This window comes from Cryptomeria japonica, chromosome 11, assembly GCF_030272615.1.
Source record: "Cryptomeria japonica chromosome 11, Sugi_1.0, whole genome shotgun sequence".
NCBI classification, from domain to species: domain Eukaryota; kingdom Viridiplantae; phylum Streptophyta; class Pinopsida; order Cupressales; family Cupressaceae; genus Cryptomeria; species Cryptomeria japonica.
The window spans coordinates 457372069-457398014 of NC_081415.1; positions in this window are offsets into that span (position 1 = coordinate 457372069).

A 25946-nucleotide genomic window follows, 5' to 3' on the forward strand; every position below is an offset into this window, starting at 1 on the left:
CCTTTGACATGCCTACAGCTGTGGGATTCAAATTGTTCAAGGGCCTAGCATTGCTCCTTTGGTTCACCCTTGAAAATTAGGCCTCTGTTGTTGATAGTTTTGATTTGATGCTTGATAAGGCCTGTTGTTAGCCTATGGTAACTATCTCTAGACTGAGACCAAATCATTCTCAAACCCCTGTAGCTTCTGTTGTAATGAATTGATCATTTTCTACATCGATGTCTCAAGAGAGGCTTGTAGTTTCTTAATTTCAAAAGATAAGGGAGATTGTGCAGGTGTGAGTAGATGGCTTGTGTAAGCCACTAGTATTAGAGCTAAAATAGGTTGTTGGGTAGGACCCTCTGGAAATAAGGGCATTATAGGCCTAGGAGACAACTTTTTTGCTTGTATTAAGCAATTTTCTGCCATTATGGCAATCTCATAAGCTAATGGGAGATTATTTCCTCCCATAGATTGAATAATAGCCTTGATGTCACTATTTAAAGCCTTAATAAAATATAGAAAAGTATGATTTGATGAAGGCTTTACCAATGATTGCATCCTATCTCATGTCTTTTGAAATCTATAGTTGAAATCACCCATGAAAGCATGAGGTGTTCTTTTGATTGTAGTTAACTACTCCATAAGTGGCAGATGGTCACTTTTGTCCTCAAAATGCTTGCATATCTTTTCTCCTAACTCATCCCAATTATGAATGGAGTTAGGAGCTAGCCCTCTATAACATTGGAGGGATTTCCTCTTGAATCAGGAGGTAAGAAGTCTCACTACAACATTGTCTTCAGTTACATCAAATGTTGTGTGGATGCTTGACATGTATTTTATATGTTCCTCAGGGGAGGTAGATGTTTCTCCACTAAAAAATGGTATCTAGAATGTCATTCTTTTGAGTTAGGAGTAAGGGACTGCCACATTGAAGGTGACAAAGGTATGTGCTCTTAAAATTTCCTAGGAAAATAGGGGTCTGTTGATATGGATGGTAGTGCTTATAGATTAAGAAGGTCTGATAAAAGGAGGGGTAGATTGAGACCTTAAGGGTGTAGGTGTTTCTCCTCGAGTTCTCCTTGTAGGTGACAATGAAAGCCTACCTCTAGTTCTTCTAGAATTTTAATATGAAAGTTAAAAGTATTGGAAATTACCTCTAGAAGATACTTTAGTTTGTATTCTTGGAATGTAAGAGACAACTAGTCCTCACCAAGAGTTGAAATTTTCAAGGAATCCTCTGCGTCTGGAACAAATCAGGGAAAACCCTGCGTTGATGTTATGGATGGCATCTGCAGGCACAAAAAAATCTTTAATTTACAATGGATGAGCATGGGTTTTGTATGAAATCAGTTGTAGAGGCGTAGGAGGGACAATAATTTCTTGAAAATTAGGAGAAATCCAAATGGGATGGTGTCTTAGAAATCTCTGTCATACCTAAAAGTCTTCATAATGCACTAAAGAAGCTTCAGTGGCACCCAAAATTGGCTCGTAGGGTCACTTCTAAAGTAATGGCAATAATAATTCATGGTTGGAGTGAGATCAAGTCCAAAATTGAGCACTAAATGAGCAAATAAAATCCTTGACCATCAGGTCAGCAATAACCCTCTTGGAGAGAATCCAAAACTCAATGGCCACCACAAATTCAAATGTCCACCATCGATCTAAAAGATTCACATGAAGATAGACGCGCGAGATCTCGCCACATAGGTATCCAACTGGCCTAATAGAAGATTAAAACATGGTCATCGGATCAGGCCTTTATGAAGATCCAATCGCTGCAATTGTTTGATGTGGCACCCCAGGTCCACATTCCGCTGGCTATGTTTGAAGGCTGACTACACTGAATTCTTATCCCATGGGATCACTGTGGGTCTATTTTTGTCCCGTAGGATAAGCCTTTGTTTTTTTTGCCTTTTGTTTCTTATCTCGGAGGCCACATATTGTTCTCTTTCCACTATGTGGGATAAGGCTTTCCATGTTTCTGCTTGCTTTGCTTATCCCGCGACATCTTTTGTCACTCGACTTCACCTCGCAAGATAAGCGTCCCTTTATTTCTCCTTTGTTTCTTATCCCGCATGTCTGTTATGACCTCAATTGTACCTTGAGAGATAAGAATCCTTGAGTTTTCCTTTATTTCCTTATTCTGAGGGAATGTGTGGGATAAGGAAGTCCTTCATTCCCTTTGTTCTTATCCCGTGACCCTTTTCTCATCATGTGTTATCCTCATGAGATAATCTTCTTAAGATTTTCCATAACACTTCTTATCCCACGGGACCTTAAGTGCCTTTGTTTTACCTACTAGGATAAGAGAGGGTGACCCTCTTCTTTGTTTAGATCTTATCTCGTGAGGCCTCCTTGGTTCTCTTTGATATACCGACATCCCAAAGATCATCGCTATGTGGGAGAAGCTTTTTCTTATTTTCTTATGTCCTCATTATCCCACAGCCCTTTCTTGCTCACTTTTTCACCCTACAACATAAGGGGAAACACACATCCGCCTTCATGTTTCTTATCCTGTGATCTTCATCTATACCCTTCTTTCCCTCGCAGGATAAGCCTCTTTTTGGTATCCTTTGACCATCCCTATCCTGGGACATGTTCCTTCACTGTGTTGCCTTACATGCCTTATCTTGCAAGCCTTAGTGATGCTTCTCTTTGTACCATGGGGCAAAATTAATTCTGTAAATAGGTCTTTGTCTTATCCTGCATTGTCAAGAAATTACAAGATGATGCTTGTGGGATAACACCCCCTTCTGCATGATTCTTTTAGCTTATCCCATGCAAGCAATATCCACGGTGAATATACTCACAGGATAACACCCACTCACACATGCATATGATTTTTTTATACTACACAACTAGGATATTGGGGCCGAAACTTAAGTGAAGAATTTAAGCATGTGGGATTCATGATGGATAAAGTGATCATGCGATGGGGACATCCTTAGTAAATTTGTTATCCCGTGGCCCTCTTGTGATAAGCAAAAAAATCCCCTTTGGCTTCTTGTGCCCTTAACCCGCGTGATGTCACTGTGGTCTTCCTAACTCCACTAGATAAACTGAATGGTTATTATTACTCTTATCCTATGGGAATGTGTGGGATAAGAAAGTCTTTGTTTTCTCTTGTTCTCTTATCCTGTATGATCTTATTTCGTGAGAACATTTTTCCTTGCTCCCTGTTAAGGTTGGCACAAAAATTCCCAACAATTAGTTCAGTGTCTTTCCTAAAGTATGCTTCCACATTCAAACAATAATGAAATCCATGATTATGGTGATAACGAGGAAGGCTATCATAGGCTCCTAGGAACTCAGCCAATGAATCATCAATATAGAAGACATCAAAGGAAGGTGGATGAGTATCAACATCAATGTATTCAAGATATTTTGATGAAAGTGAATTAGAAGAAGAGAAAATGATATTGACATTGAGAGATCGTCTCTTATAGGATTTGGTGGGTTTAGAGGGATTATATCCAAGTCTAAAAGATGTTTCACAAACATTATTCTCTAAAGGAACCTATATCCCTTGTTCTTGAGCACCACAACCATGCCATTATATCCTCTCTTGGCTAAGATGTGGAAACCAGGACCATAAAGAGAAGCCATTTTCATAAGAGAAGGTGGGGCCTCATATGTCTAAATTTCATAATCATTTGAGGTAGAAGTGGATTGAAGTTTAGATTTTGAAGTAGCCACAAATTTGTTACTTAATAGCTTAGACAAGGTGGGGTTCTTTTAAGGTTCATTTATATCTTTCTCATTCTCAATCGTTCTCTTGGAGGGACTTTATATTCCCCTACAAGGGTAGGTGTACAGTCTAAAGATCCCCAATAATCACCTAAGAGGACTCCCTCATAAGAAGGGGTCTCTTTGGGAGAATATAGTGATTTAGTCTAAGTGGAATCCTTTTCAAGAGTATTAGAATCACTAGGAGTACTTCAAGAAGGAGAAATGTTTGAAGAAGAATAAGAAAATAGGTGAAGAAGATTTAGAAGATGACATTTGCAAAGATGCTTGTAAATTGGTATCGGCAAATAGATTATACTGTTGTGTAAAAATTTTACTCCCTTGATGAACAACCTTGATTATCAACTTGGTGAAACATTGAAACAACCTCCCTAGTGTGGGACTTGCAAAAATGAGGCCGAGTCTCTGAAGAAGGCCAACTTCCTTATCAATCTAAGTGCAATAGGACCTAATCAAATGATTATTGAGGGAGGAAAGGGGAGAATGAGGAATGCATGAAAGGGAAAGAGGTTCACACCTAGATTGAAAGTCCGATCTTCCTACTTATATCTGCATAAACACAATCAATAGAATTGCCTTGAGTATGAACAAATTATATCCAAATCTATTACCTAAGGAAATGTGAAGGTTAGGATTCTTATGAATAACAAGAGGAGCTGCACTTAGTTCACATATGACATTCAAAGATGAGAATAACACTACCACATGTAACCTAAGATAACAAAAAAAGGGACGCATTCACATAAGAAGGTAACTATTACACAAATTGTGAAAATAGAATAAGGCAAGATAAGAAAATTTTATTCATGTAGAGACAAGGAAACATTTACCAATCATGAAAACAAGTATTTAGTTGATAAGAAAAAAAAAGATCCTTTTGAAAGACACAAAAATTTCCTTTATAGCTAAGACATAACTCAAAATGAACTAAAGTAAAAACCCTAACCCTACTAGGGTTAGGTTACCAAATATTGGAGAAGAGAAGAAGATCATATCGACTAATCTGATGGTGCATGGGAAGCAAGCTCTATGAATGTCCTTTACGTTTGGAAAAGTAAAATGCTTGTAGAAAAGAAGAAATCTCTACAAATGAATGCACTAGGATGGAATCTACAGGTACAAAAGTCCTCAATCCATATTGAATGAGCATGGGTGGAATAAAAAATCAGCCTCAAGGTCCCATTTAGAGTAATGGCAGAGATCCTTGGTAGTTGGACTGAAATCAAGTTGAAATTTGGGCACCAAGTGAGCAGAAAAAGGACCTCAACCATCAGGTCGACAACCACCCTACATAAGGTTTAAATGCTAACAACTCTCACAAGTTTGAAATTCCATCATTGATCTGAGAGATTGGTGGGAAGATGGACATGCGAGATCTCTCCATGAAAGCTCCCATAAGGCCTAATGAGAGATTAGAACATCACTGTTGGTCTACCTTGTTATGAAAATCTGACGGTTGCATGCATGCCATGTGGCGGGTCAAGTCCACCATGTCCACTTCTATTGTATCCTGGGCATAGAATGGTCAAAGGCCATCGTCTTCCTAAGCTTACATTACCTCGCAAAGCCCCCTGGATCCTACAAAAATAACATGAGATGGTGGGAGAGCCTTTTACATTCATTTGTTATCTCGCATGGTCATCTTGTTGGGGTTTTTTGTTCAACATGGGATAGAGAGGAACTATACCCACCATGTATTTCTTATCCTGCATGGTCCATCTAGACACCATATTTGGCTCACAAGATAGTGAGGAACTATACCCGCTTACCTTTTGTTTATCCCACATGACCCTCTTTTGGAGTTTTTTTGCCCTACAGGATTGCAGGGCACATCGCCCACATCATATGTTGTTACCCCACACCACAATTGCCTGCTATCATTTTCCTTTATGGGGTAGCGAGGGTAGACCAAACCTCCTTGTTTCCTTATCCTATGACACTTATTTGCCTCTATCATTTGCATGTGGGGAAGACTTAACTCCCTAGGTAGATCCATTATCCCACTATCCTACAAGAAGTATTTTCTTGTTTTTTAAAACCTTGCATGGTAAGGAGGCTTTAACCTTAGAAGAAACCCTTGCAATCAGTAAGAGGAAATGAGGGGGGAAACCAGCCCGCGAATGACTAAAGCACTCCAGTTGGTGATCTTTAAGGGGTTTTATTGATTGACCCAATCAACATAGAAATAGAACTAGGAGCATGGAAAGATGTCAATGCAAAAAGGGGGCTTTTTTGCATGCTGCCAACATAGTACGTATAAAACACAGGTTAACTAGGTCTGTATAACACGTAGGCTATGCAAAAATTTAGTTTTCTTAGATTGGTTATCTTCAGGAGAGGGTTGACAAAAAAACATCAACATTTTAGCAGCTTGGAGGGGTCCCTAAGAATGCTTAGGGCAAGATCAGATCTCCCTGTGTATATCCATTGGGAATAGAGTCAAAAAGGAGGAAAACAAAGAGGGAAAACATCTTTGTAACCTACAAAAAATACCAAAACTAGCCATTCTAGAGGAATGACCTGTACATGAGAACTTCATGGAAACCTAGAAGATTAACTATAAGTATTTACAATATTTACAATGGCTTAAAGTCACCCTAATAACATGCATTGAGGTGTATACCATTGACTGCAATAGGGAGGTCTTCACCATTTATCCTAGCTAGATTGAAAGAATTAGCCTCCTTGCAGCTTGTAATCACATTTGAGCCACTCCATGTTCCATCAAATTTTGAGTGTCTCCCTAATTTTTCTTTGTTAGCCTCCCATTTTATTAAAAAATCTCCAACTTGGAAGGTCCTCAAAATGGATTTCTTGTCAAAATACCTTTTAGCATGTCCTTGATTGACATTTAGGGTTTGCATAGCCCTATCTCTGACCTCTTCAATCTCTGTAAGCTCAATATACCTTACTAATAGGGCATCATTTTCCAAGAGCTCCAACTAATGTGCTAGGTCTAGTTACGACAAATCAAGGGATAAGGGAAGCTTTGCTTCCCTTCCCTATACCAACATGAAAGGTGAGTTTCCCATAGGTCTTTTTGGAGTAATTCTATTAGGCCATAGGGTTGTTCCCAACTTTAAGTGCCATGATTTTTTATTATCCTCAAGAGTCCTCTTGATGATTCTAATGAGTTTTTGTTGGAGGACTCAGCTAAACCATTGCCTTGGGATAGTAATTTGATGATGTTTTAATAAACACATCATGCTAGACTGCCCATAGACTGATCTGAGATACTATGAAGGACTTAGCATTGTTTGATATAATTGTGGAAGGGGCTCCAAATCTAGTTGCAATCCCCTCAAAGAATTGAACCATTGAATTCTCAATTGCATCCTTTAATGCAACCATCTCTATCCACCTTGTAAAATAATCAGTGGTGGCCAAAATCTACTTGTGGCCTACACTTGACATTGGATTGAGAGGGCCAATAAAATCAAGCCCCCATTGAGTAAAGGGTTGATTACTACAGATAGGATGAAGGGGCGGAGCTGCCAATCTTTGTTTGCTTGTAAAGAGTGCACACTCCTTGTACTTCATGACACACCTATGAGCATCATGAAATAGAGAATTCCAATAATATCCTACCCTAATGATTTTCATGGCTATGGTCCTTGCTGAGAAGTGACCACCTAAGGGTCCATTGTGAAATTTTTCTAGCAACCTAAGGGTCTAATCATCTTGAATGCACCTTAATAGGACACCATTTAGGTCCCTCTTGAATAAAACCCCATCCACCAAAGAATAGGAGATGGACTGCAACCTAAGATATATCCTCTTGGTTCTATCAAAGTGAGGAGGATAGTTACCAACCCTTAGGAAGGAAACCATGTTCTAGAACTAGTCAACTTGGAGATTTTCTTGATTTTCAATTTGTTCTTCCTCCTGCAGCAAGAGGGAGACCTTTGAATTCTTTCCAAATAATGAATTGAACTTTTCACAAAGTCATCTCTTCCTTACTAACCTAGTAATATTGATGTTAAGGTCATGCCCTATGAACTTAGTGATCCATCCAACTCTTTTCTCACCTATGTCCTTATTGAGGAGAAAATCCTTCACACTTGCATGTGGGACTAAGAGTTGAATCCTATTGTTTGAGAGAATGTGTCTAAACTTTTTTAGTACTCTCACAACTATGATGACTTTCTTTTCCACATAGCTATAATTGAGCTCATAGTACTTAGGCCTTCACTAAAAAAGTTATGGGTTGCTCCAAATCATCCTGATTCAACTGTGTTAGGACAAAAAATATATTTGATTCTCCTCCCAATGTATAAAGAATGAAATCCTTCTCATAGTTTGGATTTACTAGGGTAGGATCCTGAGAAATATCTTTCTTGATTTGATTAAATCCCTTATTCCCTTCCTTGGTCTACTTGAAGGGAAAATTCTTCTTTAACATGGTTGTGAGAAGCTTAACCAAGATTGCAAGGTTTGGGATAAACCTTCTAACAAAGTTGGTTCTTCCTAGAAAGATTTGGAGTCCTTTCTTGTGATGTGGAAGTGGGAGAGACACAATGGCTTCTACTCTCTTTGGGTCTATGGTTAGACCATTTTTTGATACAATGTGTCATAGTAGTTTGTCTTGATTAGTGTAAAATACACACTTGCTAGGGTTCAAAGACACACCATATTCTCTAAACTTTTTGAATACCTACTCAAGGTGAGAAAAATGGTCTACTACATGCTTGGAGTACACAATAATATCATCAAGATATAGAAGTACAAATTTTGATAATACTCCCTTAAATACCATATCCATGGCTTTTTGAAAAGTATCACCTACATTTTTTAGTCCAAAAGGAATTCTACAATAGGCATAAGTGCCCCACTTAGTAGTGAATGTAGTCTTAAATTGGTCTAATTCTTGGACTAGGATTTTATTATACCTTGAGTATCCATCCAAGAATGAAAATCTTTCTAAGCCACTAACTTTGGCTAAAATTTGTTCCATAGAAGGGAGGGGATAATGATCTTTGAGGGAGGCTCTATTGAGATTTCTAAAGTCTACACGCAATCTGATTTCCTCATTCTTCTTCCTAACTAGAACAAGAGTAGCTACCCAAGAAGAATGCTTGATTGGAAAAATGATACTAGATTATATGAGCTTAGATAGCTCTTTCCTCATCAAAGGATCAATTTTGGGGTTTATAGGTCTTTTCTTTTGCCTAACTGGCTTTGCATTAGGGTCTAATTCTATGGTATGTTGAGCTAACATAGGGTAAAACCCTTTTATATCCTCATATAAAAAAGAAAAAATATCATTATACTCTTGACAAAGATTGACAAAAGTACCTTGATCACTTTGGTAACATACCTTTCCCAAGTTGAGAGCTCTTCCATTAGATATAGGGATTGATTTGTAGTCTCCCTTCTTTGTGGCCAAGTTAACTGCTCTCCCTTTCATCTACTCTCCCTTGTTTGTGGAAGTGTTTTTCAAGCATTCAGCAAACATTTGGATAAGAGGTATATTTCATAATGGTTGCTTCATCTTTTGTTCCTGAATCTATTCCGAACCCTACCATTTTGGAGAATGTGAAATGCCCTAGGCCCGTATTCAAAATAATTCCTGAGATTGCGAAGCAAGATGACTCTGTAGGACCTTTTTTAAAAATACCTAAAGTTGTAGCATTTTCAGAAGACCCTAGGATTTACATACATTGCAATATAGAATATCTAGGATATGAGGAGCTAATGAAAATGTTTAACAAGGTCATTTGTGATGAACATGGAATTGTTAAACCCAAGCATAAGATTGTGGAAACTTTAGGTTTTGTGGAGATACTGAATATCCCTCAATTTCCAGAGGAAGTGGTAAGGATTGTATTGAGTAGAGAACATGGAAAATTCTTATGGTTGGATTTTTTTTGTAAGATAACCCGACAAGCAATTAGGTTAGTTACTGGTTTACCCTCAACCGGTAGTAGACTTGATAAGACAAAGAAGATTCCCAACAAAATGGTGACAAGCCTAACAAAAGCAACATTTGACAATAGATCACTTAGAGTGAATGACATTAAGGACATTAATGTGAGATATCTAAGTATGGTCCTTGGATACAGAGCCACACATGATAATAGACTTAATTTTTGTTTTCAGTCTTTGTATTTATAGTGCACATGAAATGATAAATAAAAATGCTAAGATAGATGTGTGTGAATGGTTAAAAGATGAGCTTATTAACAACCTGAAAAAGATTAAGGGAGACAAAAAGGGTACTTTCCTCTTTGGAAACCTTCTGGTATGTTTGATGTTATATTTCAATAAAGAGATCCTTGGTACAGGACCCAAAGACATTGATTATGATACATCGGTAGGAAAACAACTACAAGAAGCTTTTGCTAGCATGACAACTGATAGAGATAACAACATAACAAATTACTTTAAAACTTTCCAATCTCAGATGAGAGCTAGGGAAAGGATTCCTTAGAGAATAGTTGAGAAATATGACAAGAAAATTTGTTTTGTCACTAAAAGAGATGAAACCTAGATGGAAGTAGTAAGACCTAGAACTATTTGGGTTACTGAAATGGGATATGAGGTTATGTTTTGGAAACGTATGCAAAAGCACTGCTTGAAGCACCTAGAGAACTATCAAAAGAAATATTTGGAAGTGCTAAAATCATAGCTAGGAAATTATCAATGGAGAAAAATAAGAATAAAAGAGACAAATTCATTAGGGATGCATCTAAGAAAGCACAAGGAATTAAAGAGAATGTCATGAACCTTAGTGGCATATCTGCTAGTGAACATGAAGGACTTCAATCGGAGGCACATATTTCACCAGTTGACACATCTTCTAACAGTGACAGTGGGAAGGTTGATGAGTTCAAAAGAGTGGAAAGGAAAAGGAAAGCCTCACTAATACCTTTTCCTACTCTGAAGAAAACAAGAACTTTAAGGAAGAAATAGTAGGTGGTTATGCAACCCAAGAAGAAGCTTACTCTGAAGAGAAAATAGAAACCGGTTACCCCTTCATTGAATGATTTACTGAATGAAATAACAAAGGAGGGTAATTTATCTAATGTGAATAAATGGTATACTTCTTCAAATTATATTGATAGAAACACTATTGAAGAAAGCATTGTTCTTCATTTAGACATTTATATGAAAGTTTTGATTGAAGTTGTTGATGAGCTACCAAATGATCTCTACATGAGACTAGAAGCTAAAAGGCTATTAGTGATGGAATTAGACAAGAAACTAAAAGTTGAAGCACTCTTGGCAGTTCACCCAGTTAACTCCAAAGAAGAAGTTGATAAACTTATTTCTGAGGCTAACTGATCAGTATTTGCTAGTGGACACCGACAAGTGAGTCTGATGGCTGGAAGAGTGAAGGAAATTGCAAATGAAACAATAGACAATTGGGATATATTCTTTGTAGAGAAAGAAAAAAGAGAGGAAAAGAGTAGACCAAATAAGACATTTAATGTTTATCAAAAGCACAAAGGTAAAGGAAAAAGTGGTGGTGTTCCAAACATTAATATTACTAACAATCTTCCACCACCACCTTTGGATTCTACATCGATACACTCAAAAGATCCACCAGCTATTGACACTATAGGAATAAGACATGATGACACTAATCTTGAGTTAGAGATACTTTTTACAATGAATGTGGATATTCAAGAGGTAAACATTTTTGTGGAGAAGGAAACCTCCGAAATTAAGGCAGACAATGTTGACAATAGCAACATAGCAGAGGAACCGGTACAAACTGTTGAAACTGAGACATCAACACAAACAAAGCAACCAACACAAACTGAAAAACCTATTGAAGATAAAGGTACTAGCATAGGGCCACTAGAGACTAAGAATCTGACAATTGAACTTTTTAGAGAAACAAATTGAGGCAGAGGTTCACACAGAGATGGAGAAACCGACAATCACAGAAACATTGCAATAGTCTGAGAAACCTTTCAAAGTTAAGATGCAAACACAACCTGATTAACCAGAAGAAAATGAAAGCAAAATGGACACATCTGATGGAAGAAAAGAGGTAATAAAAATGATTGGTCAGACATCCAACACATCTAAAGGTGAATTCAAACCTACCAATTTTACAGAGGTACTTTTGGATTCAATTAAGAAGATAACAGATTGCAATGCATTTGCCTATAAGGCAATTGATAACACATTACCTATTCTTAAGTTGATTGCACCAAATTGCAACACAGATCACATTAAGGATTCTTTAGGTAAATTGGACACATTGTCCAAATTTATTGCTGATAATGTAATAACTATTGATAAGCTGAATGTGGACATAATTAAGGAGAGAGTTGAAAAAGAGAAAAACACATTCTTTGAAGACACAATAAAGAAATGTATAGATCATGTAAATACATTATTATCGGTACTTAACTCTACAATTCTGGAGTACAAGGAGCTATATAGGGAAACATGCAAACCTCACCTTTTGATAGAGGACATAGATAAGGAGATCATAAAAACACAAAAAGAAATTGATGACATAGTAGATAATATAACTGGTTCATCTAGACATATATCAGTTTTTGAGCAGGAAATGGTAGGTTTTGAGGGAAATTAGAGAAACTTGAGAAAGAAAAGGCAAGGATAAAGTGAAATGCCCGAGAACTTAAAGTTAAACTTGGCCCTAAGTTGGAAAACCTTATCACTCAGAGAATTGAAATATCTAAGGTATTAGTTCAAGGAGAGCAATCACCGAAGGAACGCATGCATTATCTCACCGACATGATCCAATAGACTGAGGCAACTTTGAATGATAGAAAAAGGTTTATGCAGAGCTTGAATTTAATTTTGGTAGATATCTTTCAGATTGTAACCAATCGGTTACAGACTTTGAGATGAAATTTTTGCACTCGTTTGACTATTTTTGACATCCTTTGTCATTGATGTCAAAGGGGGGGTAATGGAGAGAAAAATACTTGTACAAAGGAGATCACTTACTCAGGGGGAGCACATCTTTTTGGAAACTTTTTGGACTTCAGTTTTTGGATTTTTCTCATAAGTGTTGCCATCAATGCAAAAGGGGGAGATTGTTGGCATTCTACACTCTTATGAGAATAGTTTACATTGTCATTGATGGCAACCAACTGGTAGACACCAAAACCAGCAGTAGATTTCTACATACACCGACAAGTACTTCACCGACATCAACAACAATGCATACCGACACTCCGGATGACATGGAATAAGCTTTTGTTTATTGTATTTTAATGTAAATATCTTTTGTAAGCCAATATGATACATTGTAAAAGACTCATATATGTATGAGATCTTATAGGTCATTTTAATATAGAGAGGAATATGATGGGTGAGAAGCATAATGCAATTTTGTATAAGGTGATATAGTTGACAATGAAGGTTTCAGTTATTGTCTGAGCTTAAACCAGTATTGAACCTAGCATATGAGATGTTGTTTTGAGCAGTACATTGTATTGGATTTGATAATCCATTTTGTACTCAGTGTGACTCCTATTTTGTGACTGAGAAGTGAGCTCTATGCTATTGGCCTCCCTGCATGTGTAGGCTTCTCATTATAAGTAGTATTTATTCATTGGCTAGTGAGTAAATATTATGGGTCACAAATCCCACCGAGGTTTTTCCCACACCCGGTTTCCTCATTAAATATCTTGTGTTATGGTGTGTTCTCTATGTTGTCTTTGTTCTTCTTATTTGTTGCATTAACTCTTATTTACCGGTACACTGTGTTGGGATGCAAAGTTTTAAATAAGTTTAAATATTCTACTAACCAGTTAGACACTGATTAACCCACCCCCTCTCAGTGTCTTTGGGACTGTCATTGAATCTAATAAATGGTTACTTTGGTGCCATATCTTCTCCTAAACAACATGTGAGACCAATCAGAAGATAGGTAGAAATCTATCTTAGCAATGAATTCCCAAGATAAGCAAATAGCAAAATAAGTAGGGAGGTCAATCACTGAGATGTCTCGCAACACACTACACCTCAGGAAGGTAAGAAAAGTTAAATTTAAATCCTTAATGACCCCCATAGTCTAAACTGATGTGCCATCAAATTGCACCACCCCTCTTGTTATAGGCTCATACTTTATACCCAGGTGGTCAGCTACTCCCTTAGGCATAACTAAACAACTAGAACCACTATATATCATACAATTGTGAACAATCTTATTTCCTATAACCAGAGAAAGATAGAAAGGGGTGAGGATTACTGATTTTTTGCTTCCAAAGGCTACACCAACATTGATCTCCTTTAGGGCCTCTTTAAGTAGGTCTCTCTAAGATGGGATAGAAAGATAATCTCACATAGAAACATTTAGGTTGGCCCTCTTCATTTTCTCAACAATATTAAATGGAATGGTAGCCTTAGCAGGGACCTTTGTAGAAAATAGGTCCAACTTTTCCATTGTAGGAACCTTGGGTGGTTCTCCTTTCTTGGTATTTTGTGTCAAGTCTTGTTCCTTGTTCAGAGAAATCACCCTATTAGGAGTCTCTAGCATTGGAGATTTCATGGCGACCAATAGAGTTTAAGTTGTTGTGGTAGAAGTAACACTAGGGTCTATGGCCCTTTTCTTGGATCTTGTATTGTTGGTCACATTATCACCACTTGTCTAATTTATCCCACAAAAATAATCCATTTTCCAATTCATGAAAGTAGTATCTCCCCGTGGATGACTTGGGCAGTCACCAAATTGTTGTTAATTAATTTTGTGCTACTAAGGCCTAAGAGAACTCACCATCCTGGCATACAACCTGATTATGTGGTTGATTGCATTGATTGCACCATTCTCCTCTTGATAAAGATTGTTCTAAGTTGGTACTAGTGCCTTTTAGGTGCTTGTAGTTGAGGGATTCAAGTTGTTTAAGGGTTTAGGATTGCTCCATTGATTCTACCCTTTAAAGATGGATCTTTGTTGTTGATAGCTTTGATTTTGTGCTTGATAAGGGCCCTTATTATCCCTTGGTAACTATCTCTTTACCAAGAGAAATCATTTCTAAACACCTATAGTTGTTGTTGTAAAGGGTTGATCATTCTATGTATTGAGGCCTCAAGAGAGGCCTATAGGTCCTTAATCTTTGAAGATGGTAGAGTTGGTGCAAGTGTGAGCAAATGACCTATAGATGTCATTGGTATTGGTGCCAAATTAGGTTGTTGTGTACGAGCCTCTGGAAAGAAAGGCATTGAAGGCCTAGGAGATAATTTTCCTACTTGTATTAGATAATTTTCTGTACTTATGGCAATAACATATGCTCCTGGAAGATTATCTCCTCCCATGGACTATATCATAGAAGCAATATCACTATGTAAAGTCTTAATGAAAATTTAAAAAATGCATTATTTGATGAAGGCTTTACTAATGATGGGATTATATCCCATGTCTTTTGAAACCTATAATTAAAAACATTCATGAATTCATGGGGTACTATTTTAATTGTAGTGTAGCATCGTAAAATTGTGACACTTGCAATTTCGACTGCATTTGGGTCTTCACGATGGCGGTGCAATGTTGAACCTGAATGAAGACCTCGAAACCTATTTATGACATCAAAAACTGCATCTTTTTGCAGCTTGGTCTGATCCTCCTTGCACCCTACTATCCCGGGAGGTGGGACCATGGCACCCAATGTCCTGGTCCTTTAGGACCATGGCGCCTAGCACCCTGGTCCCTCAGGACCATGGTGCCCAGCGCCCTGGTCCCTGGCCCTATTTTGGGCCTGGTCTCTTATTGGGCATCGGGTCTTCAAGTTTGCAATTTGGAAAATAATGCTCCTAGGTCAGCCTAAGGTTGGAAAAATCAATCTCCTAACCCTAATTGACAAGTATATAAACTACATTTCCCCTCCCAGAAAGAAAAAAAAAACATATGTGTGCAAGAGGCGGAAGCGATAGGCAAACATTCAAACATTCAAGCATTCAAGCATTCCTTCAAGCAATTAAGCATTCTAAGTCTCCATTCAAGGCTAGGTGTTGCATTCAAGACAAGGATTCAACCATTGAAGAGGAGATCACCTACAACATACAACATACAACATCATTACACCTTCGCATGTAAGAATACAAACATTCTTACAACAAGGTATCAATACTTGATTACATTACAAACACTTACATTTACAACATTCTCATTTCTTGGTTAATTCCAAAAACTAGGGTTTGACCTGAAGGCAAACCCCTAATCCCTAGCCCCCCAATCGTCCTCTCTTTTCTATGTGTAGGTTGCAGGTACGTGGCTATAATTGAAGATCTGGAATCCTTGTGCAGAGACGAACAGATCCCCCTTCATTTCGCGGATTTTTCAGAGGACCGTGTGCACTCCGGGCGCCATCGTCCCATCAACTTTCACTCAAACTTGCAGGAAAACATCATCTCGACATTTTACTACTAATTTCAGGTCCGTAGCTTCATCCCATGTCCCTATCTCCATCTACAAGCGAATATTTCTTACTTTTACATACACTCCTAGTTCAATCCTTCTATCTACATTCTTTACAATAGAGGGTATCCTTGTTGTCTCAACCCTTGAAACTCATTTAGAATTCAATCTTGCATTGTGTGGGATTGGATCTTGTGAGTTTCAACCCCTCTTTTGAATGTAAAGTCTCTCCTAAGTGAAAACCGTCAATCCTAGTGACCTCCGTTCTCTCTCCTTGGAGTGGGGGAACACCTAGGGTTCGATTTTCTGCTTTACATTTTGGTGAACCTGACGTGAACATCCTAATTCTGATTATTCATGGTTAGATTTGAAAAAAAAATTGCTTCCTTAATTACATTTCCATGTTTGATCTTTTGCAAATTTTAAGAGGTTAATTGCATAAAAACCCTAAATTTTGAGCTTGTGAAATGTTTAATTGTGAATGCTTGTTTCAGATCTACCCTTCTATTGCAAATTGTCAAATCATATTTGTGCTTTAATTCTGAAAATTAAGTGGTTAAGTGTCAAAACCCTAATTTTTAAAACCCTCTTGATTCAACCTTTGACCGATGATTTCACTGATCAAAACACCTCCAAATCGGCTGTAACTTTGGATTCCGCAACAAAATCATAATATCTCTCATCCCTGAAAATTTTGAAAAAAGTTGCGAGGACTGTGTGCACCCCGAGCACAATTGTCCTCGACATTTTTTCTGAAATTTTGGGAGCTAGATCTTACTATATTTTTCTGCTAGAATCCAGAATCTTGGCTGATTTCATCAATTCTAACACTTTCAAAATTAAAGTCAAAGTTGGTCTAGTGATTGCTTGGATTAAGGCTTATAATCATTCAAAAATTGTTGAAATTGAAATTTTGTGTTGAAATTGTATTTCTTACTGTCCTAAATCTGAAAAGTGTGTTGGTATTCATTCGAAGTTTCAGTGCTTTATTCAAATTTTTTGCAATTTGTGACTTTTGAAATTAAGTGTTTAATTGCAACAACTTTGATTTTTGCTTTCAAAATTGAATTTTGCGTGAAATTGAGTCAAATTTTAAATTTGAAAGCTTGCATTGCTTTTAGTATTCCCTCTAAAATCATAAAATTCAAAATTTCAGTTTCCCTCTCCTTTTCAAAATTCAAAATTTGCATTTTTCAACAATCTTGGTAGGGTTCAATTTTGAGATTGCAACTTTAATTTGGCCTATCTACAGATCGTAAAATCACTCAATTTTTTCAGATTAGCTTTAAAATCATCATAACTTTCATCCCTGAAAATTTCGAAAAAAGTTGCGAGGATCGTGTGCACTCCGTTCGCCACGGTCCCTGACATTTTTTCTGAAACTTCAGGAGATTGTCATGATTGCATTTAACAACTTAAATCTAGGAGATTGGCTGATTTTATTGAAATTTTCTACCTCTAAATTCGAAAATAAATTCAAAATTCAAAATCTTCTCTCTCTCTCTCTAGTGTATGAGTTTTACAACAATAAGCCCTACTTACACTATTCCCGTTAGATGAAGCCTTAGAATTAAGTCTTTCCAAGGTTTAATTACCGAGGAGATGGAACCTAATTTGAATGGCCTTTTTAACGAGGACATGGGTAATTCCTCTAATCCTCTTAATGATGAAGAAGCTCTCCATGAGGTTTCTGTAGAACAACTTTCAAAATTGGATAACCAATTTGATGATTTTCAGCAATGGATGTCTCAAGAATACCCCGATAGTCAAGCTCTTTCATTAATTGAGGGTCTAAAACGTATGGTTCAAAGTGATAAGAATGGAATTGATATTTTGTGTAGTATTGCACACATTGTGGATTCGAATGTGATGCCTATGAAGAGTTGTGCCGAAACTTTAGGTTATACACAACCTCCTACTCAAGTCAATCAGTCTACCCCTTTGACAACTTCTATTGCTAGTATACCTACTTTTACATCAAACATAGTGACTACTTCAATACAAAACATTCCACCTACGATCACCAATCATGGGGGAAATCCTTCTTCTTCAATCAACCCTCTTCCTTCATTCAATCCGACTTCCTCATTCATTCCTTCAATGAGTGTCCCTATTACATCTCCACAAATGAACATGACGCAAGGGGGCAATTCATTTAACCATTCCATTCCTCCTTGTAGTGTTCCTTCTTTCCAATCATCTCCTATGACTAACTATCATAGTGTCCCGCCACCTTACTCTCAATCAATACCTTCTTTCAATAACATAATACCTCCATCACAATCTAACATGTCTAATATGAACTCTTTGACTGAAGCGACCATTAACAATCTTGCACAAATTGTCTCTTCTTTACAGCAACAAATTGCCTCTATGAATCAATCGATGTTTAGTGTGCCCACATTTGATGGTGCGAGCCCACTTTCTCTTGACATTGTTCGAGCTATCCCCCCTAAGCATGTTGAAATCCTGCAGTTGGAACTTTATAATGGTGAAGGTGATCCTCTAACACATGTTAAGACCTTTCAAACAATATGTATCGATTTTGCTCATGACCAAAGGTTGCTTACAATGTACTGCTCTACAATGGTATTGCTCATTTCCTTCCTATTCTATTACTTCTTTCCAACAACTTGCAAATGCTTTTATTCAACAATTTCAAAACAATATGGGTCCTAAAGTTACTTTGATTGATTTAATGCATTGTAAACAAGGTGTTAAAGAAAAAGTGACTGATTTCATTGGTAGATATAAGCATTTATGTGCTCAAATTTCTTTTCCAGTATCTGACAATGATATTCAAAGAATTTTTATTTCTAATTTACAAAAAGATATTAGAGAAAAACTTCTGTTTTCTGAGTTTACTTCTTTCCAACAGTTGTGTGCAACTCTTCACAATTATCAACTGACTGTGAGTCAAATGGAACTAGCAAATCCTATGGCTCCGAGTGATAAGGGTGATAGTAGTCAACAACCATTTGGGAAGTTTAAACCGAACAGAGAGTTCATTAAGTTCAATGAAAACATCACCAACAACAATGTGAATGCAGCATCAGGTGTGCCTCCTATTTCTAAGTTTTTCAAGAAAGAAAGAGAGTTTACTCCTTTGAATGAATCATTGCATAGTATTATGAATAAGTTATTGGAATGAAATGTGCTTACCCTCCCTCCTATAAAGCAAATAGATCTTGCAAAGATTAATTCACCCTATTTTGAAAACAAATTTTTTTGTCAATTTCATCGTCAACCTAGGCATGATATTGAAAAATGTTTTGCTTTAAAGGGTAAAATTCAAGATTTGATTGATAATAATACTATCTCTATTTCAGGTGTGAATGATAAAGGCAACACATCTGTAGCTCTTCCTAACCAAAATCTTAAGATTTTTATTGATCCATTACCTTCTCATACCTCTAATGTGATTGAGACTAATGATTCCTCTTTCTCACCTGATGGTCTTGTGTCTATGACTTCGAATGTGATTAACTTTGTGGAGCAGTAGAAAATCCCTAAAGTACCTTCCATCACATTTGATTCCAGTGAAACTATCAGGGCACCTGATGGTCCTTTATATATAGTCGCAAAAGTCAAGAATACACCTTGTCGTGGAGTGCTTATTGATCCTTCTTGCACGGTTAATGTCATTACTAAACAATTTCTTTTTACTTTGCAATTGAATCAAGTGATCTATGACAAAACAAATGTGGTTGTGAAACTATTTGATGCATTTTCTTCTCCTGCAATTGGATCTATTACATTACCTATTGAGGTCTATAACAAATCCCTTGATGTGAGCTTTGCTATTATTCCATCATCTGAACAATTTTGTGTGAAGCTAGGCTATCCTTGGCTATCTTCCATGAAAGCTATTGCTTCTCCTATTCACAAGTGTTTGAAATTTCCCCATAATGGTGTAGTTGTTACTGTCAATCATAGTCTCTTTAAACCAGCTAAAAGAACTTCTAGCGTTCCTATTGATTATTTTTGGCCTAAACAATTTCAATCTCTTCCACCACGAAGTGATCATCTTTTCAAATCTTATCAAAAGTGGAAAAAAGATATGATCCTATCTCTAAGTGAACCTAGAACACCCAAACTTTATATTCCTATCATTCTTGAGAAGGAAGTTTTTCCTTTGAAAGATAAAACTAATGTCTTTCCTCAAGAAGATTTCCAACCCATCCCTATGGATGTGACTATGTCTATGACTAATAAACTTTCTAAAGGTAGACCTATACCTCCTCGTCATGAGGGACTTGGCCTCCTTCCTAAACCAGATATTCCTCCTTTATATGGAGAAGTTCCTCCTCCTTCCTCTTATAGAGAGAAGAGACCTTCCTCTTCTCCTATTCTTCAACCTAAGAGACCACAACCTAAACACCCAAGTGATAAGGATGAGAACATTCCTCCTCCTCAATCTTCTCAACTTCCTACTAAGACTAGATGAAATCGTTTTGCGCGTGAATGCCGATGAAAGCATCATCTTAGAGCTCATGCAGCTACTTCTCAAACTTTGCAATCCTCAAAAACACCTTCAGCTAGTATTATTCCATTTTCTCCTCAGCCGAAAATTGAGCCAAAATCTCCGAAACATAAGATGCATGATGGTTTTGATCCTGTGCGAGTTAAAGATCCTATTTTTATAAATCTTGATGATGATATAGATGAAAATTTTATTCATGATGAAAATGTTACTCCTCTTTCTTCTGATAGTGAATATGAATATGTTGATATTGATAACCATTTATCTAACGAATTTTCTAAAGCACTTATCCTAGCTCCTAGACAATAACAACGTGGCTTGGAACATGAACATAGCCCTTGTTTGGATCTTGTGATAGCTCCATCTGTTGTGTTGGATGTTCCTCCTCTAGCGTATTTCCTCCTCTAGGATGTTCCGAAATATTGATTAGCAAGATCGGGGGGTGGACGACGTTCTAGACTAGTTCATTAGCATAGCAGACTCTCTCCTCCTCTCTTGATCTCTTTTGCTACTTCTTCGATGTGTTATTCTCATTCTTCTATTTGTTGTCCTTAGTGTTGTCTACTTGAGGAAGATCCAAAGCATTGAGATATCTTTTGATCTCTCTCATGTTGACTCAAAAGACACATGTGTTCCCTTCTTCTAGGTGACCTTCCTTGATTGGGGAATGAAGAACAATTATGCATACATACATATGACATACATGAATTATCATACAACATACTGACCCCAAGGAAAGCGAAGTCACCTTGTGCTTTGTGTTTTGTGTCTATTATCCTTGGGTTCATCTCACACTTGGGGGCTAAATCTTTGTGATAACATGCTCCTTTCCCTTCTCATTTTTTATGTGTATCACTACCTTAAAGCAATCACCCCCGATGAGGTGTGTGCGATTGTTTTAACATAGGGGGCATACACTCCATTCATATCTCTTCAAGATTCTTAAAAATTTCTTGGCGAACTTAGCTTTGCCTTGAAAATTTTTGGTATTATTCCTGCATGACTCATAGTGAGGGAACATTACTACTGACAGTCATGGTTCTCCCTCATGATCTTCCCTTTTACTTTGTCAATCGAAGTCGTAAGATCCTTAGTCCACTGGAGGCTTGGTGTATCTTGCCTCCTTGACGTGGTGAAAGTCTTTCAATGTTGTTTCCTTGCACTTTACCGAAAGTATGGGTGTACGCTTATACTCCCGCTAAAGTGGGGGCTAAATGTAGCATCGTAAAATTGTGACACTTGCAATTTCAACTACATTTGGGTCTTCACGATGGTGGTGCAATGTTGAACCTGAATGGAGACCTCGAAACCTGTTTACGACATCAAAAACTGCATCTTTCTGCACCTTGGCCTGATCCTCCTTGCACCCTATTGTCCCGGGAGGTGGGACCATGGCGCCCAGCACCCTGGTCCTTCAGGACCATGGCGCCTAGTGCCTTGGTCCCTCAGGACCATGGCGCCCAGCGCCCTGGTCCCTGGCCCTATTTTGGGCCCGGTCTCTTGTTGGGCATCGGGTCTTCAAGTTTGCAATTTGGAAAATAATGCTCCCAGGTCGGCCTAAGGTCGGAAAAATCAGTCTCCTAACCCTAATTGACAAGTATATAAACTACATTTCCCCTCCCAGAAAGAAAAAAAAAACATATGTGTGCAAGAGGTGGAAGCGATAGGCAAACATTCAAACATTCAAGCATTCAAGCATTCCTTCAAGCAATTGAGCATTCTAAGTCTCCATTCAAGGCTAGGTGTTGCATTCAAGACAAGAATTCAACCATTGAAGAGGAGATCACCTACCACATACAACATACAACATCATTACACCTTCACATGTAAGAATACAAACATTCTTACAACAAGGTATCAATACTTGATTACATTACAAACACTTACATTTACAGCATTCTCATTTCTTGGTTAATTCCAAAAATCGGGGTTTGACCTGAAGGCAAACCCCTAATCCCTAACCCCCTAATCATCCTCTCTTTTCTGTGTGTAGGTTGCAGGTACGTGGCTGTAATTAAAGATCTGGAATCCTTGTGCAGAGACGAACAGATCCCCCTTCATTTTGCGGATTTTTCGGAGGACCGTGTGCACTCCGGGCGGCATCGTCCCATCAACTTTCACTCAAACTTGCAATACAACATTGTCTTGACATTTTACTACTAATTTCAGGTCTGTAGCTTTATCCTGTGTCCCTATCTCCGTCTACAAGCGAATCTTTCTTACTTTTACATACACTCCTAGTTCAATCCTTCTATCTACATTCTTTACAAAAGAGGGTATCCTTGCTGTCTCAACCCTTGAAACTCATTTAGAATTCAATCTTGCATTGCGTGGGATTGGATCTTGTGAGTTTCAATCCCTCTTTTGAATCTAAAGTCTCTCCTAAGTGAAAACCATCAATCCTAGTGACCTCCTTTCTCTCTCCTTGGAGTGGGGGAACACCTAGGGTTCGATTTTCCACTTTACATGTAGTTAGCTACTCCATAATTGATAGGTGGTCACTTTTGTCCTCAAAACATTTTCACAATCTCTCCCCTAACTCATCCCAGTTGTGAACTAACCTAGAGAGTAGACCCCTACACCATTGTCTTCTATGACATTAAAAAATGTGTAGATTCTTGCAACATCATGGATGTGCTCATCAAGAGTAACAAAGGTTTCCCTGGTAAATAATGGTATAGCGTTTAGTGCTAATATTGGGATTTCATTCTTTTGGGCTAAAACTAAAGGGTTGCCACCATTAAAGGTGACAAATGTATGCGTTCTTGGCACTAGAATGACAAATAGTGGCCTATTGATATAAATGGCAAGGCCCTTAGGTTGTGTAGGTCTAATAATAGGAGGGGTAGAATGAGACCTTGGGGTGTGGATGTTTTTGGTTGAGTTCCCCTAATCGGTGATAAAGAATGTCTACCTCTATTTCTCCTATAACTTGAATAAGGTAGCTGAATGAATTGAAAATTACCTCTTGACTATGACTTGGTTTTTTCTTCTTGGCATAAAAGATACACTGGTAATTGTTAGACACAATGCACCACTGTGAGGGGGGTGAATTAGTGGTTCTCAATCTTTTTCCATTAACTATCCTATGTGAGCCTACCGATTAACACATCTAGCTGAATGTAGACTTACCAGTTAAAGAGGAAAATAAACAAAAATTCATTCACACAAAGGGACATCATGTAACGCCAGGATGTACAAGGAAAACCCAAGATGGGAAAAACCTTGGTGAGTAATACTGCTGGAGACTACTGCTCCAATCCAGCCTCACAATGAAAACTTTGTTCTAATGTTTAGGGAACCAACCCAAGGAGAACCAACGCCTTATTTAGGGCACCAACCGAAGGAGCAACAACCCCTGATTTAGGGCACCAAGCCAAGGAGCACCAACCCCTAACCTATTTATGGGCTACAACCCCCACACCAAGCTACAACTTAGTGTCCACACTAAAAACTTCAATTACAAAAGTAGTTATGTTGTTATAAGTGAATCTTGCAACCATTTCATGTACCTTACTCTATCGATGAGATACCTTCTCTGCTACATAGACTCGCTCTTCTGCTGCTTTTCTTGCTGGTAAACTCTATCAGTTCACCTCTTTTCTGTTCTGCTCTTCACCAGTACTACACTCTGCTAGCTCTATGTCTGTCTACTTTGCAGCTTCCTTCACCTCTGCTCTACCGGTCTGGACACTATCAGTTATTCTCTTCTTCTAGTTGAACACTTCAACGAGGTTCTCCCTCACTCTCACTCTCTTCTCAGATACTCATTGAGAACTTGGTAAACTTTCTCTCACATGCAAATATAACACTTATTCACTTCACAGTAGTACCATCTTCTCTTCTTCAACAACTCTTCACAATGTCTTTTTCTTGCACATTTATAGCCCAGACTTCTCGCCAGGAACCAATTCAAACTTGGTACCCTAGGGTTTTCTCCACTAATCACAAGGCACATTGAATCCAATCAGATTTGATTAGATCACAACTCTGAGATGAATGCTTGCACATCTCTACCATAATCGTGTCTTCCAAAACATGCCTGTCTTTTTCAGCAACCTACAATCAATCTGTTGGCTTTTCTCAGTCAATAGCCATAAATGGCCCAGCTATTTCCTTCACCTACTCTGATCCACACAATCAATTTTTCCTGGATCTTGAGTTGCACAACCCTACAACTCTAGCTCAAGCATAGCAATCACCATTAATGTAGAACCAATCACAACTACCTCTTTGACACCAAACATCACCGTCATCAGCACATTTGCCACCTCAGCTCCGCGTGGCATCACAATCGATATCCTCCTCATCACACTACTCTATCAGTTTAGTTTGGTCACCAACCACTCAAATAACTGGTATGCCCATACCAGTTCACCAACCCTACCGACACTAACCACCTCCCCGGTTGTCCTTCTTGTCATGAACTTTTCTAATCTATCGATATAACCCTTGTGTCTACACTTCACCACTCTATCGGTGTCTCACACTCTACCAGTTGTGTCACCATGTCTACACTATGCTGAACTATCGATGGAGCACTCAAACTGGTCTCCAAACATGTGAATCCAAAACATGCACATTCTCATCACTTGGGAGTCTTCTATAGCTACACCTTGTCCATATTACCAATGGGCATTCATATTGGTAAAACCTCTTGATGACACCAAGTCATCAATCTTCAGCAGACACCATCTTCATCAGGTGAGAACCTTATCTTCCTTATCTCTTTTATGATGTTTCACTAGTTGACATAACATGTCAACAATCATCAATGCAAAATCTGGTAAATGTGTCTACTAGTGGGCAACATACTTTCCTTCTTGCCGGTGAGACACATTGATGACACCAAGTCATCACACTCTAATTGTTCAACATCAACCATCCTTCAGTATCTCATTATCCCATGTCTATTCCTGCAAACACACCAACATTCTTCTCCATTAAACTGGTCCTACTCTCATCTAGTTTGTCGAGATGAAAAACACACCATCTCAAATCCTCATTCTTCCTTCACTATCATGGTAGCACACCTTACATATCTAGTGTGCATTTCTGATCTCATATTCTGGAGGCTTCTCATCTTTCACTTGTACAACCGATCTCTGAATTTAGTCACCTGCCTATCTCAGGGAATCATTTTTTCGGTACAAGTATGAATTTACCGAGGTGAGGATACATCATCCACATGACATATATCATCACTAGTGATTTTCTTTCCTACTCATACTTCTACTTCTCCTCTGGTGGACCAAATAGTATTCTACCACTTCAGCATGACCAATTCTCATCATGTAATCTCTTCATCCCCATTGTATGCAACACCATATTAGCAACCCTTTTCTAGAGTGGTCACATTGCTTCCCATCAATCATAGAGATACATGTTGGT